Here is a 16,954-nt window from a genome sequence, read left to right on the forward strand (position 1 = left end):
TCCAGAAATGTTTTGGAGTGATACACTTCTATAGAATCTGTTAATATATTGTTTCTTTAGAATACTGCCATAAAATTTAACATATCCTTCAATGAACACAGTATAATTTAATTGTTACTGTATATGTTCTCTATTCATTATATTTTTTGATTAAAATAAATTTATATTGCATCTAACTCAAATTCTATTAGACAGTAAAAGAATTCTCAGTGATCATCCAGTCAATAGCATTGATTAACCTGACTAACAACAAATGGTAAATAATAATCTAATATGAAACTATCATAAAAATTCATAACCATCCACATCAATTTAGATTTATATTGCTCACAAGCATAAGAATTATTTTTACTACATAAAAATAATCCCTTTGAAAATTCTGACATTTACTAAGTAGCAATAAAATAAAGTAAATTTATTCTTTTGATTTTTTTTTCATCATAAATGTGTAAGCTTGAAAGTGATAGACTTGCTAAATTCTTGAAAAAACTTAATCTTTAAACAAATATGATATTAAGTTTAATCAATTAATTATATTTTATACAAATATGAATCAATTTGACAAAATTATGACTTTGTAATTGCACATTTAATAATAATAAACAGTCGAGTTATATTAACATGATCACGTGCTATTTTTGATGTCAGCAGCAGGTAACCAATGAAATAAGGCGTGTTCAAATTTTACAAATGTCAGTGCAAACAAGTATATAAAAATTTTAGCTCATTTTAAACATCACTGATGGTCCAAGTTGATAAACATTATGTAATACTTTTGTTTGTTAAACTAAATATTTATTTATAAATAGTAATCGGAACTAAGCATATATAGATTCCGGAAAGGAAATTTGAAGTAATACATTTATTGATTTTTGGTCATTATGTTTTATGTAAGTTTAACTTAACTTAGTGAAAAATTCCATTTTGGTTCATGATTTGGCTGCAAAATCTAGTTTTGGTCAGACCTTACCTTCTAAGAAAAATTAATGATACCAGATCCAATACCCAAAGTAAAGTGTCAATACTGGTGTTGGTATTGGACCAAAAGTAATGAGTACAAAAAGTAGTTGGTATTGAAGGAAATATTAATATGGTAGCATATCAGGATTTCCCTAAGTGGATAGGATGGATCTTTCAGCACAACAATGCAACATGCTATATGCTCTACCCCTAATTCTCAAGTCTAGAGAATTAGAGGCAGAGAATGGTCTCAAAGGTGCTTGATTGGGTTCAAGCACCCTTGGGACCACCTTGATCATCATGTTTTCTATGTGGACCTTGTACTTCAGCAGCTGTAGAGGCACTGCAGTTTGCATGGCTCCAAGTAGCTGTGGCAACTTTTTAGTACAGTGCTCCACAAAACTATAGAACTGCTCAAAAAATTAAGGTCAGAACATACTCATTGGGGGTTTTTATTCAAATCTAAAACCAAATACGAAGTGACTGTTATCAATAAATAATGAACAATAAACGATATTGTGAGTATGATTGTTGTCCTTCGTGGAAAAGCACTAAGATGCACTGATACATAGAAATAGATTTTTTTACATGTAATTCAGCACCTAACTTATAAAAAGATAATTTTAGGAAACTAATTTGTGGCTGACTGCGAAATAGCAAGTAAGTCAATTTACATATTGCCACATAAATATAGAACTGCAATCTTTCTCACAAGTTTGAAGTGTGGAAGTATTTTTTTTCATCATGCCTTGTGGTACTGTACCCATTTAACAGACTTTAAGAAAGGGCAAATTGTAGCTTTCAGTAGCACTGATTTAAATCATCAGGCAGTAGCAAACAGCATCAAACATTCAAAAAAGGTTGTTCAACATTATTTGTCAAATCCTGCAAATTATGGACCAAAGTGTAGAAGTGGATGTCCTTCAAAGCTTACCTTGCAAGATCATAGAAAAATTATTAATGCAGCTTCTAATTCCACAGCGTCCATGCATAAAATTTGGGTATTTAAGTACATCACAAAACCATTTGAAGGATTTTACATGGCAACAACAACATTGTTTGGTCTTGAATGAGAAGTGCCCTGCTCTTAGACCTGAGCACGAATCTGCCCAACTCAATTTTGCTAGGAAAAATATGGCCATTCAATGGAATAAGGTAAATGTTTTGTTTCATTTAGACCTATCATGCGAGCACAAGAAATAACAACCTTTTTGTCATATAAATAATTTTTTTGGACAAAAAAATTTAATTTGGATGGGCTAGATGGTTTAATTAATGTTCTACTGGCATGATTTACATAAAAAACTCAAGTATTGAATACTTTTTGCAAAGGAACTTCGGTGGTGGGAGTGTTATGGTTTGGGATGCATTTTTTGCATTGATAAAACTGGATTTGGCATTCGTTACCTGTCGCATAAACAGTGCCAACTATCAACAAGTTCTGGAGAACAAATTGCTGCATAAAAACAGATTCAGAAGAATTTCTCTTATTTTTCAACAGGACAATCCATGTGTCACGAGATACGAAACAATTTTGAAAATACACGAATTGATCAGTTCAAATAGAAAACATTTGGGGGATCTTGGTTGACCAAATTTATGACTAAAATCATCAATATGCAGACATTGAACATTTAAAACAAGCAATTGTCGCTGCTTGGAACTCTCTTGAGGCATCAATCATAAAAAAAACCTTGTTGACAGCATGCCAAATTGCATTTTCAACGTTATCAGTAAAGGAGGTGTGCAAATAAATTACTAAATTAAACTATTTTGTAGTATATAATTCTTTTTACATTCATTTACTAGTTGATTCTATACTTTTGTGGTGCTTAAAATAAGTTTTTTTACAATTTCTGCTATTTGCTGCAATATAGAAAACTATGAGTTTTGACAAATTATGTTTTCATAAATCCTGAACAATATAAGAAAAGTAGCTACATCATATATGTAATTCCTAACCTTTGTACAGTAAATTTGCAGCGGTTCTATACTTTTGTGGAGCACTATCTTATTGAATCACTCTCGCACAGTCTAGCTTCTGTCTATGCTACATTCTGGATATTAGCTGATGGTCATAATAAAGTGCCCCAAGTGTGTAATTACCATTACACACTTCTATTCATAATTAATTTTCCAAATTTATATTTAATTACCATATTAAACAATGCTATTCATTTTAACTTTGTAAACAATTTTTATTTAATATTGTTATAAAATGAATAAACATAAAAAGACCTTTAAATATAATACAATCAATAATAATTTTATAAAAAAAATAAATTACAAAATTATGACCTGATTTCTAAATGAAACAAAAAAATATGATTTAACTTAATTACAATGACCAGCAATATTTTCTATTAAATGACTATTGTGATGCAGTTTATAAATGCAATGAATTTTTTGTCGACATCAAGATCTAATACATGCCTCCCATTCCACCCATTCCGCCCATTCCACCCATGCCAGGCATTTCTTTTTCTTCCTTTGGTAGTTCAACAACAACAGCTTCTGCAGTAGTGAGTAATGAAGCAACACCTGCTGCATCCATCAAGGCTGTTCTTACAACCTAAATCATATATATTTATATATATATATTTTTAGTAAATTAAAACATATATTTATGAATTGATATTTCAAAAGAAATTTATTGAATAAAAATAATAAATTAGTATTTAAAATGTAAACAAGCTTACCTTTGTTGGATCTATTATTCCAGCATCGATCATATTAACATATTGCCGACAGAGAGCGTCGTAACCAACTTCTTTTGGTGAATCTATAACTTTTTGTACTACTACAGAACCATCCACACCAGCATTTTGAGCAATTTGCATGCATGGGACTTTTAGTGCATTTTGCACAATATCAATTCCTGGAAAGAGATTTTTAGTATATATTTTATTAAATTATTAGATAAATAATAAAGAAAATTATTTATATTTAAACTCTTCTTAATAAACAAATATAGCACATATTCATAATGTTAAATATAAGAAAAACTTAAAAAAAATTTTAAAAAGACAATACATTAAATTTCATTGTTTCATCTTCTCTTCAATATTCAGGAAATAATATATAATATTTATAAGCTTGTGTGTGTGTGTGTGTGCGCGCGCGCGCGTGTTTTTTTTTTGTGTACAAAACTATTATATTAAAATGCAAATAGTTTAAAACATTTTTCTGATCACTAAACTATTATTATTATTGTAAACAAATAGTCTCTATGCTGTACTATAAACATTACATTTATAATAAAGCAAGACAAATAACTTACAGCAATAAAGAGATTTGTTACAAAAAATACAGTAGAGATAAAAATTTACAATAGAAAACAAGGAATAAATTAGAAAACATTTTTATAAATTTTTCTGATATATCTGCAAATTATAAAATTGATTGATTACTATTAGTGATGTCAAGAAAACATGTTTGGACTTTCTGATGTAGTTGATGTTGGTATGACATTGTGACTCTCCCAACACTAGCAGTATCTAAAATGCACATTTTCTTTGTTGACACACAGTGCAAAACATTCACATTTTCTTTGTTTTGAAAACATCTACATGATTCTAATTGTTCTATCAATTATATTGGCACGTTTACTCAAGACTTTTCCTATATGTTGTTTTGTTAAAAATGCTGTATAGATGTAAATATCAATTTCTCCTATATAAACATCAGCATAAAATGTATTGAGAGAGACATTCTAAAAAGTTTGAGTATTAAAAATAATTACATTTTATCAGGAAAACATCAACAGAGGAGATACTCTGTGGAATATGGCTGTATAACTATAATATACATCCTACTTTCAAAATAGGTATTTTAATAATTCTAGAGATAATGTGAACAGTATTTTATATCTATTATTTATATAATCACTGTTCATATAAGGAATAAAATAGAGAATTAAACAAATATAATTAATAGTTAAGATCAAAAGTCAAAAGATAACATCAGGCCTAATCCGGAGTTCAACATTTAAACTTTGCACCATGCGATTTTAAAGTTGAAACCTGTTTTCTTCATTTGCATAGAAAATATATATTCTCTATCTATTTTTCTCTGTGGAACTGATAAATGTGATGATATTTCAAAAAATTTAATGTAAATGTACTTTGTGGAACAATGAGATCCACAAAGTATGCTTAGACAAATCCAAGAATGGAAAAATGAAACAATATACAGTAGACCCCCCTATAAAACGGGTTCCTATAATTACGATTCCTATAAGACAGCGAAAAAATTGCGACGGTATCCGTAAAACACGGTAAAAAAACTCCTATAATTTCGTAAAACGTCATTGGGCAGCCAAACTATTTACCTCCGTCCAGCGCCACGCTACGGAGAGATTACTATCGTCTGTACAGTATTATATATAAATTAGGTACTGTACATATAATTATGTATTAATTATATATTAATTAGGTACTGTATATATAATTATATATTAACTTAATTTATTGTAACTTTATTATAATTATATATATGCTTTCCGCCGCCTGGCACCACGCTACGGAGAGTTTAGGTGAACTATCGTCTGTACAGTATGTAAATTAGGTACCGTAAGTCTAATACAGTACTGTAATTTTATACATTTCTTGTGAAAGAAACATTTCTTATTCAATGGCGATAAAAATTATTTATATTAATGATGTCTCCAAAGTTCAGCGAAGTTTTCGCAGAAAAATAACATCAGAAATCGCAGCCGCAGTTTGCTCAGCTGTTCCGCGACAAAAACAAGCTTGAGCAACGGCGATGTCGAATGGTGCACACTCGGTAAGTAAGCCTACAATTTTTTGTTTATAGCGTAGTTTATACAGATTATTTCCAAAAAAATATACGTATTTTGGAAATGTTGAGTCGGATTAGTCTAGAATCGATTAATTTTATGGAAGAAAACCTTTCAAACAGCTGTAGTCCGTAAACTTGACACATGTTGGGCTGTGATTGGCAAGGACTCCTAAGAAATCGGATTCCTAAAGAATGGAACGTATCTACTGTCTTATAGGGGGGGGTCGACTGTATTCATATAAGAAGTTAAATTTAAATCACAACAAAAAACTGGAATGAAAAAAACCCATTAATGTGACAAATAATCAGATCATAATGATGGAAAAATGAAAAGAATGAATCAGTGCCACTATACTATACATAATATGAATGAAGTAATAAAAAGCAAGGCTGCAATTTGTTGATTTATTTTTCATTGTGTAATTTTTATCATTTCCTTTTTATATGAAATCTTAGTCATTCTATGCAGATATGAAAGAAAAAACTAAAAACAGATGATGTCTTTAAGAGATTAAATTGATCAAAATTTTAAGATTCGGATCAGATGGCCTATAGTGTACATCATAGTCTGTAAAATTTTTTTTAAACTACCAAACTTTTATAAATCTGAATTGCAATTTCTAACATTCCTATTTCCTTATTATCTTCAAATTCATTAAGCCACAGCATTAAATAATATAATTACAACTTAAACTTCAGTAAATGAAGTTCTGAAGTTATCATATTAATGTTATCTTACTATGACAATAACATCTCTAATATCAATTTGAAATTATTTACGAGTTTTTGTTCTAAACAAATTTGAAAATTTGTTTTCAAACTTTTAAATAGTTTATGAAGTCTTTTAGTTTCGCTTATCTAAAATAAAATGAGTTTAATTAATACAGTTACCAAAAAAACTTTTGTAAAAACAAATGCTCAAATTCTGTTGATAGTATAATCGTGTATTCAAAAGAAAATGCATTATGGTAAATGTTTAAGAAATTAAATTTTTTATATAATAATATTTGCTTAAATATTTAAAATATACTTTCTCATATATTAATAATTCAATTTACCTATTTTCTGATCACCATTTTCAGCTTTGATATCATTAAGGATAGGAAGGCAACGCAATAAAGCAGTTCCTCCACCTGTAACAATTCCTTCTTCTACTGCTGCTTGAGTAGCATTCAAAGCATCATTTACACGATCCTTCTTTTCATTTACTTCAACTTCACTAGATCCTCCTACCTAATCAATGAAAACTTAGATTTTTTACATGTATTAAATAAGTCTGTAAATTATTAATTTGTTTGCTAAATTATACATATACTCATGATTCTTATCCAAGACTCTTATTTCAATTTATATTGATATATACTCTAGATCAGGGGTCTTCGACCTTTTACACTTTCAGGAACCCTTCGAGCTCATGGTTTTCTTGAAGGAACCTCATGTTTAAGTAGCAGATAAAATAGTTTATCAAAGCTTTTTTCTACTCAAATTTGCAAAATTATTCTTGTATCTTTATTTAATCTTAATACAAACATCTTAATAAAGCAATGAATAGTGAGGTAGTGAATCAGGTTTTATTTTATTTATTTTCTAGAATACATTTTATGACTAATTAACAAAAGGAACAATATTTTATATTATAACAAATTAATAAAAAGAAAATTCTTTTAATGACTCGACTGCGCTTGTTTTTTATCGCAAAGCATTTTTACATCGGGAATAATTATTGAAATCTGCAACCTAACGTCATCTTCAGCATCCAATCTGTTTCTGTATTTTGTTTTTGTAACAGCATACAAAGAGAAAGAGTTTTTACATATATATAGGTTGATACAAATGACATTAAATGTTTCACAGCTCTTTTGGCAATTCCAGGATATTCATTCCTAATGTCAATCCAAAAATGCATAATATCAATTTGATTAAATTTTAGTTTCAATTGAGTGTCGGTCGATATATCAATTTGTTGTTCTCTTTCTTTTATTGGGAGTTTGGAGGTATCATAATCTTGAAAAGAATTTTGAATTCAAGATAATTTTTCTTTTTGAACAGGAAAACATTTACGAAATGTTTTTTGCACATCCTATAAACGTTGGACCAAATTATTTTTTATATTTTTATTGAGATTAGCGTTACTGTCAACTAAAATATTGTGCAATTTAGGAAAGCATTCAATAGTTCCTTTCAAAATGCAATCTGCCCAAAATTTCAATTTTAAAAGAGTAGCGTCAATTTTACTTTGTACCTTGAAAATATTGATATTTGTTCCTTGGAGCAATGTGTTGAGCTCATTTAAATAGGTAAAAATATCTGCTAGATATACTATTTTCTGAATCCAAACTGCATCGTTTAATTTTTGAGATAATTGAGGTGCGTGTTCAGATAAGAAAATTCTTACTTCATTTTTTAATTCGCAAAACCTTGCTAACACTTTTCTATGAGATAACCAACGGACATCTGTGTGCAACAGTAGTATTTTATGTAAACTTCCCATATTTTCACACAATAAATTGAAAAATCTTGATTTTAATGGCCTTGATTTGATAAAATTTATAATTTTAACACAATCATTAAGTACATGTTTTAGCTCTTCTGGCATTTTCATCAGTGCAAGAGCTCGTCGATGAAGACAATAATGAGTACTTCTCATGTCAGGAGTTTTTTGTTTCACACGTGCAACTACGCCGTAAAATTTACCAAGCATTTCCTTGACTCCATCGGTACATACTTGATGATATAAATCCCAAGATCTTGCTTTTTGAAATATGAATTTATCAAATTGAAAATTTCTTATGCAGTTGTTCTGGTTGGCAGACTTTTGCAAATTAGCATATCTTCTTGAGTAGCCATTCCATGGATATATCTCACAATAACGAGCGAGTTCGCTAATCCAGCTATATCTGTAGTTTCGTCAAGTTGAATAGTAAATCCATGTTCAAAAGCTTGCAAACATCTTATGAGCTCATTTTCACAAAAATTAGACATATCTTTAACACGCCTTGAAATTGTAGTATCCGAAAGGGGATACAATCAACTAATTTAGCATGTTCTTCCCCAATCATGGTAGTAACTACATCTTATACACATGGCTTAATTAATTTTTCTGCGATCGTATAAGCTTCACCCTGTTGAGCAATACGATAACTGACATGATAAGACACTTCCAAAGCATTATCATTATCATTTTTAACAAAGTTCATAAAGGTCTTTTTTCTATTCTTCAACTCATTACATTTTCTTTTAAAATACTCAACATTTTTATTTTATAAAGTTGGATGATTTGTTTCTAAATGTCTTTTCAATTTTGCAGGATTTAAACTGCTGTTGTGCATCACATGTTCACCCTTTGTGCATAACCCTTTTGGTTCATTTTTATCACCAATCCATGTAAAACCAAATTTTATGTATTCTTCATTATACTTCCGCTTTTTATGAATGGGTAAAACTGAATCACCAGACGACTTTTTGGTACTAACATCTGGTTCATTTTCAACAGTAGTAGCGAAACTAGTTCCTGCATCCATGGAATGAAGCTTACCAGTTTTTATCCACATATCAATTATTGCTACGGTAGTCTAATTAAATTGTAAATAAATAATAAGAGTTATCAATTATGATATAAAAACAAAATAAATACTCGCTTGTACGCAATTGTATTTAACAGACAGAATGAGATTAACAGAAGTAATATGTGACATCATGCATCTTGATTGATGTATTTGAAGCACGTGAGTTTTACCGAATTTCAAAATTTTATTTTATTTCTCAGCAGTAAAAACAACTAGAAGGCAATGAAAAACACTGAAGAGCGACAGCCAGCAAGATTTCCAGTTTCAATACCCGATGCCAATATTGGCTGGTATTGATACTTTAAGACTGATACTGATACATTTCCAGATAACATTAAAGTGCTGTCAATGAATGATTCTAAGTGAAAGACTATGACACCTTGTGAACGTGCAGCCCAAGTTTATTAATTCTAAACATTTTCGGTCATGTTAAATGACCTTTCTCAAGAAAAATAAAAATAAGAGAAAACAATAATTATTTTTTTTCTTTGACAAAACAAAATTTGTACTAAGTGTTCGATTTTTACAGTACAAATTCGATTAGTACAAATGCAAAATCACAAGGTGTCATAGTAAGTCTTTTGGTATTGAATATTATACAGTCTTGAATGAATTGATTCTAAGTGAAAGTATTGGTTATGTTATTCATCAATGTAAAACTAATGAAATGAAATTAGTAAATACATTAGTTATCAGAAATTTCTTTATTTAATAATAATGAAACAACAGATAATTAAGACTTGATGTATTAACTAAAGCAATTTTAGTTAATACATTTAGTCTTAAAACAAAAAGTAATTTTTTTTAATTAATGAAATTGTAAATCAGCAATAGAAAGGTTTATATGGTAGAAATAAAGTTTAGGCTAATAAACTGCACAACTACATTAGAATGAATGGTTCTGATCTTAACAAATCAATACACAATTTCAAAAAAAGGAAATGGAGATTGGAACGTATGAGCCATCAAATAGCAGCTTAACACAGAGCAAAGAACAACCGTAGTTGGCAAATTTTNCTAGAAGGGAAGAGACTTTATTTATTTATTTATTTATTTATTTATAATAGCAATAATAATATGTGATTTAATTAATTAAATCATAAAGTATTTAAAACAGAAAATATTAACAACAAATTATATTAAATTAAAAAGCTATGAATATATCAATAATAATGAAATATACAACATTACAGTATATTCCTTAATAAAATTTAAACATAAATTTAAAATTTCTAATTTAAAGTAATAAAAAAAATGCTCTTAATAATAAGATATAAATAATATATAGGTATCTCTTGATTAATGTGTTTAATCAATCCCTCAATGCTACTGCATATATTAAAATCATATTAATCAAACAAGTATCTATGCAGCTGGTAAAGCCACATTAATTAAAACTTCTTCCATATATATATATAAAGGGATTGCTGCAATTAATTTAGTGTTAATCAAATCCTGCATTAAGCAAGGGATACCTGTACATTTTTGACAAGATGTTAAAATTTAACAGGAATATGTATAACTTTCTTAGCCATAAAATGAACCATCATGTTTAATAATTAAACAACTTTATAAAGGAAAAACAAAATCAAATTTTTTCTCATAATTTTTTATTGGAATTGATTTAAATTAGATTAATGCTTTAAATAATACATTTTACACAAATTTCCTGATAATTTGAACTGCAAGATTTTGTTACACATAAGGGGACAACCATTTAACAGTATAGCCAAAAACACAAAATTAGAACTCTATCAAATTTAAAAGTTACAATCTTTCTAAAATTCTATTGAATTCTAAATGCCTGAATAGAAACTCTGATCATGAAGATAGTGCAACCTTCCACTGTCCACAAAGAAAACAGTTTTATCTAATTTTCAAGGAAAAATAGTTTTAAATTAGTTAAGTACTGGAATAGATAGATTTAGAAGAGTTTGAACATCAAGGCAATTAACCCATGATCACATGCAGCTTTTTTTTACAGGATGGCATGAATAAGGCAGTGATCTTCCATTGATTTTTCATGCATAATTATGCTGCAAGTAATTGCCATTCTTTTGAATTTGATAATTCTGAAAACTCCTGTAATATGTCTTCTCTGCATGTGCAAAATTTCAATGTGGCTCTGTGTACTTGTAGAAAGTTGCAGACCACCAAATCACCCTGTAATGCATAGCCGACAAACATCCATGAATTATGACTACCTTCAGGAGCAATCATGTAAGACCTCAACACATTTTTAATGACATCAGGTCATCAAAAATGATGTCAGAATAGAAAAATATCACATTATGCATGCAATTATGTGACAATAAAAAAAAAATTGTACATGATTGTATGTGTAAGGCAGTTTTAACACAAATATTTTGAGGGCCTGTGTGATTAGTAAAAAAAATTTTATACAGAGATGGATAGCATATAGCATGATATCCATCTCTGTATAAAATTCCATGTATTCTCAATTTGGTGAAAAATACCCACAAAAATCTAGTAGTTGCAAAAAATTGCTGCTACTGCACATGATTGCAGGTTAATGTCAAAGTTAGAAGTGCATTATCAGCAGCCTAGATACAGTTTATGAAACATTGAGAAAGGGAATAGAAAAATTAATAATTGCACGAGAAGAGTTAGATCAAAATTTTTTTTGGATTATAAGACAGACTTTCAAGATGACTTTTAATCCTTAGAGATTTTTGAATGCATTTGAGAACACTCTCTATCTAATGAAGACAGATGATTTTTAACTTTTAATTCCTGATTTATAAAAATTTTTCTGTAGAATTTTAGAAAAATTGTGGCTTTTCAGTTTGGTAGTTCCAATTTTTTGAAAGTATTATTTAATGGTTATATCCCTCCCTGATGATGAGCTAAGAGGCTTACAAATGCTCAGGACTTGACATGTACTATGCTTTTGTGATTTCTCTATTCAAGCAGCTTGTTTTATGAATTTAGATGCATTGTTAATAAATCTCACTTTTAAAAAGTTTAATATCAAATCTAAACATACTTGAAGAATAAGAGTATCATCCTTAGTAATGACTATTTCTCCAGCTCGACCAAAATCATTTAATTGTATATCTTCTAATTTAATAAGATTTGCTTCATTGCCAAACACAACTCCACCTGTAGCTATTGCCATGTCTTGCAAAGTATTTTTCCTATTATCACCAAATCCAGGTGCTTTTACAGCTGCAACCTGAAGACCTATTTTTAATCTAAAATAAGATAATTTTTTATTTATATGTGTTTGTGTGTGGTATATATATAGAAAGGGGTGCAAAAGTAGGTATACAGTTGAGAATCTGAGAAATACAAATATTTGGTGTTCATTATTATTATTTTTATTATCTTTTATTAGTTTGTATTCCTTATTTGTGATTTAATATGTACATAAAAATGTTTTTTTTCCTATTTTCTCCCTGTATGATTTTTTCCATAATAACAACTGTAAACCTACTTTTGCACCCCTGCTGTATATATCAAATCTTTTATCAAAAAAAATTAAATTACCTGTTTAATACTAGAGTGCTAAGTGCTTCACCTTCTACATCTTCTGCAATAATAATTAATGGTTTTTTATGTGTATTTGCTAATTCTAAAGCTGGAATTATTGTCTGAACATTTGAAATTTTTTGTTCACTAAATAAAATTAATGCATCATGATATTCAACTTTGGCACCTGAAATAAAAATTTTAAAAGCCATTATAAATTACTAATATTGTTATCTTTAAAATTCTATCTTTGTCTTAACACCACTAATGTTTTTATTATTTAAAGAAATTTAACTATTACAAAAACAAGAAACAATTATGAAAGTACAGAAACAGGAAATCCAAATTCAATGTATATTAAACTGAAGTTTGGCATGAGAAAATATATCTGATTTGTAATATTTATTTAACAAATTATTTTATAAAAAATACACACCATGTGGAAATTAATTTTGAAAAATTCAAATGAGCTAGTTGTAGTATTAGTTATAACTTGGATTTTAATATAAATACCTTTGGGAGTATTGATAAAATATGGAGATATATAACCTCTATCAAATTTCATGCCTTCAATGACTTCAAGTTCATCGTAGAGAGTTTTTCCATCCTAAAGAAAAATATCATTGATCCATTAAAATAACATTCTAAGATATTTCAGAACTTAATTTGTGAATAGATTTTTAATTTCAAATTAACTATTCATTATGTATAAAATTATGTTATGTATATTATTAGATTTAACTCTGGACATTTATAAAATTTGATATTATTATTAAAACTTCAAGTTATTGTTGATTGGTTAAAAAGTCTGATTAAAACTTTAGTAATCAGGCTTTTTAACTAATCAAAATATAGTTTTTTTAATTTTATATGTTTCAATATACTAAAAAAGTAGTCTATCTTTATTATTAATATAAGTCATCATTGTATTGATAATATACAAACTTTTTAAATTTCACTTAATTATTGTAATTTATGCAAGCATATACCCCACAGAAAATTGCTAGACCAAAACCTAAAAACATTGCATAATATTCAAATATATTTAACAAGAAAAAGAAAATTACCTTTACAGTGATGACACCATCCCTTCCAACTTTCTTCATTGCATCAGAAATCAATTCTCCAACTTTTTTATCTCCATTGGCAGAAATTGTTGCTACCTACATTTAAAAAATATCTCATACACTGTAATTTTTTAATATCAGTTAATGAATGTTTAAATTAATTATCTGTAATTATCATTTCTGTACAGGTGGTCCTCTACTTTCATACAATTCACTATTTCATACACATTTTGTACTTTCAATTTTTATCAATATATATGGCAAATTCACGTACTTTCATACAATTATCATCCCTTTAAGATATGATTTTGGGCCTTCCTGATCAATGTTTAGAAGGTATCGGTGATGATTTTTCCAAAATTTTATAAATTCCAGGAGTAGATCTGTTCATTAAAACAGAAATTTCCATATTCATTCAATTTCTTCCACACTAAACTCTTTTCCATGTGAAATTTTGGAAAGTCTTGATTCAATATTTAAATTACTACTTGACAACAAAATAAAAATGTTATATGATGTCATTTATTTTTATTTTTATAATTTTAAGTTTCTTATGCTTCAAATTTTGCAATTCTGTTTTATTATCTATACTTTTGGGACAGCCAAAAAAATATATTTTTCTTGTTAAATTATCAATATAATGATCTTTACACTGATTTTTGATAATTTCAAAATAAAAGTAGTTTGAATATACAAAATGCATCATTTACATTTCTCTTAAATTCCTAACAATTCTGAAAAGCAGTAAAATGTTGATTATATATACTTTTGACACACACTGTAAAAACAGATTAACATTGTTTCTTGAAGGTAATCTAGCTGGTGATTTTAAATTCAAGCCAATATCACACGGAAAATCCCACAGTGTTGAAAGGAAAAGCTAAAAGAATGCTACAGTCATTTAGAAATCAAATATTAAAGCCTGGGTTACTTCACAGTTTTTTTCAAGATTTGTTCTCACATCATTTTGTGCACCTTCTGTTAGGAAATATTTCAGTGAGGATAATTTACTATTTAAAGCACTATTGCTCTTAGACAATGCTCCTGGACATCCAAAATCTCTGTAAAATTTATATCTGGAAATTAATGTCGTAATTCTTCCTTCCAATATCACAAGCGAAATACAATCCATGAATCAAATTGTGATAGCTACTTTTAAGCAATATTATATGAAGAGATTAATGAAACAAGCAATCAAGGCAATTGACAAGGAAGGTGAACATACATTAAGAGATTTTTGAAAAAAATTATAATATATGAAATGCAATAAATATTATTGAGGGATAATAGGTTGAAATAAAAGGGTCAACAATGAAAAGTTGCTGGGGGGAAAAAAAATGTCCACAAATGATGAATGATTCTATGGACTTTGAAAAAACTCCTGAAGCTATCATAAGTAAAATAGTCAATATAATGAATGAATTAAACTTAGATGTCAACAATGAAGATATTGATGAATTAAGAGAATCTCATTCAAAACCTCTGTCAAATGACGACTTGATTAAACTACAAGAGATGAATGAAATACAAAACAAAGAAGAACTTCATAAAAAACTTATTGTTATGATTTTGACAATCATGAATATAAACAAAGCCTTCATGCATCTTGACAAAGTTTTGACCATCATGGAAGAATATGATCCCAATGGAGAGCATATAACTCACGTATAAAGGGCAATAGAAAAAGACACACTATGTTACAGAACTCTTTATCAAGAAAAGAAAAAGTAGTGTACAATTCAATTATCTCTTGACAAATTCATAAAGAAAACACCAGATACTAATCAATAAAAAAATAAATATTTTGAAAACCCTTTTTGATGTGTTTTTACATTGCTCTATTTTCATATATTTCAACTTTCATACACATTTCAGAAACCAATTAAATACAAAAGTAGAAGACTGCCTGTATAAATTATATTTCAAAAATAAGCTTTCTTTACTTGGAACAGCAACTACAAGATAAAATAATTCATAGTAATTTTAAGTTAAGACCCATTTTATGAAAACAAACGAAAATCTTATATTGCATTCAATGTAGGATTTATCTCTATAAGTATATTTATAAACTAAATGCTTTAGAGTTTTCTCCCATCTTCAAATGAATAATCTCAAATGTACTTACAAGTTAGTTAAAAATATATGTAATTATTTGATTTGATAAAAAATGGCTATGACAGAAAATTTACAAAAAAATTCTCAAAAAGACAATACTTTAAAAGTGTCCACATTCTTTGTACCTTTCACACACCATCAGGAAATAAGTCACACACAGAGTCAGCCTTTCTTTTTTTAATTGCTTGTGTGTGAAAGGGAAGTACAAGGACACTTTTAAAGTATTGTCTATTTGAGAATTTTTTATTGGGCTGCAATTTGAAAAAATTTGAATCTATAAATTCCCACTGTCATCTATCCATCCATCTGTCTTTCCTTAATCTCAAGAATGGAGTTAGATAGATGAAAGACAAAACCAGATATGGAAAGATTAGGGACAGAAGGCCCAGATTAACTATATACTGTATGAAACACACAACACACAAGCAATTAGAAATTTAAAACTGCAACTTCTAATTTAAAATCAGTACAGTTTTAGAATATCTTTACATACAAGTCATTATATCTTATTCAATGAATTAAATCTGTTAATATGCAAATGATAATCAACCAGTTAATTAAATTAATAAAAACATTAATTAATAGAAAAATATATTATATACCTGAGCTATCTCTTCTGGTGTTGTTACTTGTTTTGATAATAATTTAAGATGTTCTACTACTTTATCTACAGCTAGCATTACACCTGAAATTTAAAAATTTCTAAACTTAGAAATTGTTTTTGTTATGCTTTATTTAATATTAGTATTACACAAACACAAAATCTGCAGACAGATGTATTTACATATACAGTAGATCCCCCTATAAGACGGTAGATACGTTCCGTTCTTTATGAATCAATTTTGTAGGAATCATAGTTTACGGACTACGGCTGTTTGAAAGGTTTTCTTTCATAAAATTAATCGATTCTAGACTAATTCGACTCAACATTTCCAAAATACGTATATTTTTTTG

General features: G+C 28.3%; 1 pseudogene; it reads right to left on the bottom strand.

Annotated features, from left to right (window-relative positions):
* Positions 1–558: 558 nt before the first annotated feature.
* LOC111621385 overlaps positions 559–16,954 on the bottom strand; it is a 37,045-nt pseudogene continuing 20,649 nt past the window's right edge.

The sequence above is a fragment of the Centruroides sculpturatus genome, unplaced genomic scaffold, assembly GCF_000671375.1.
Source record: "Centruroides sculpturatus isolate CEXI.00-Female unplaced genomic scaffold, Cexi_2.0 scaffold129, whole genome shotgun sequence".
Classification (NCBI taxonomy): domain Eukaryota; kingdom Metazoa; phylum Arthropoda; class Arachnida; order Scorpiones; family Buthidae; genus Centruroides; species Centruroides sculpturatus.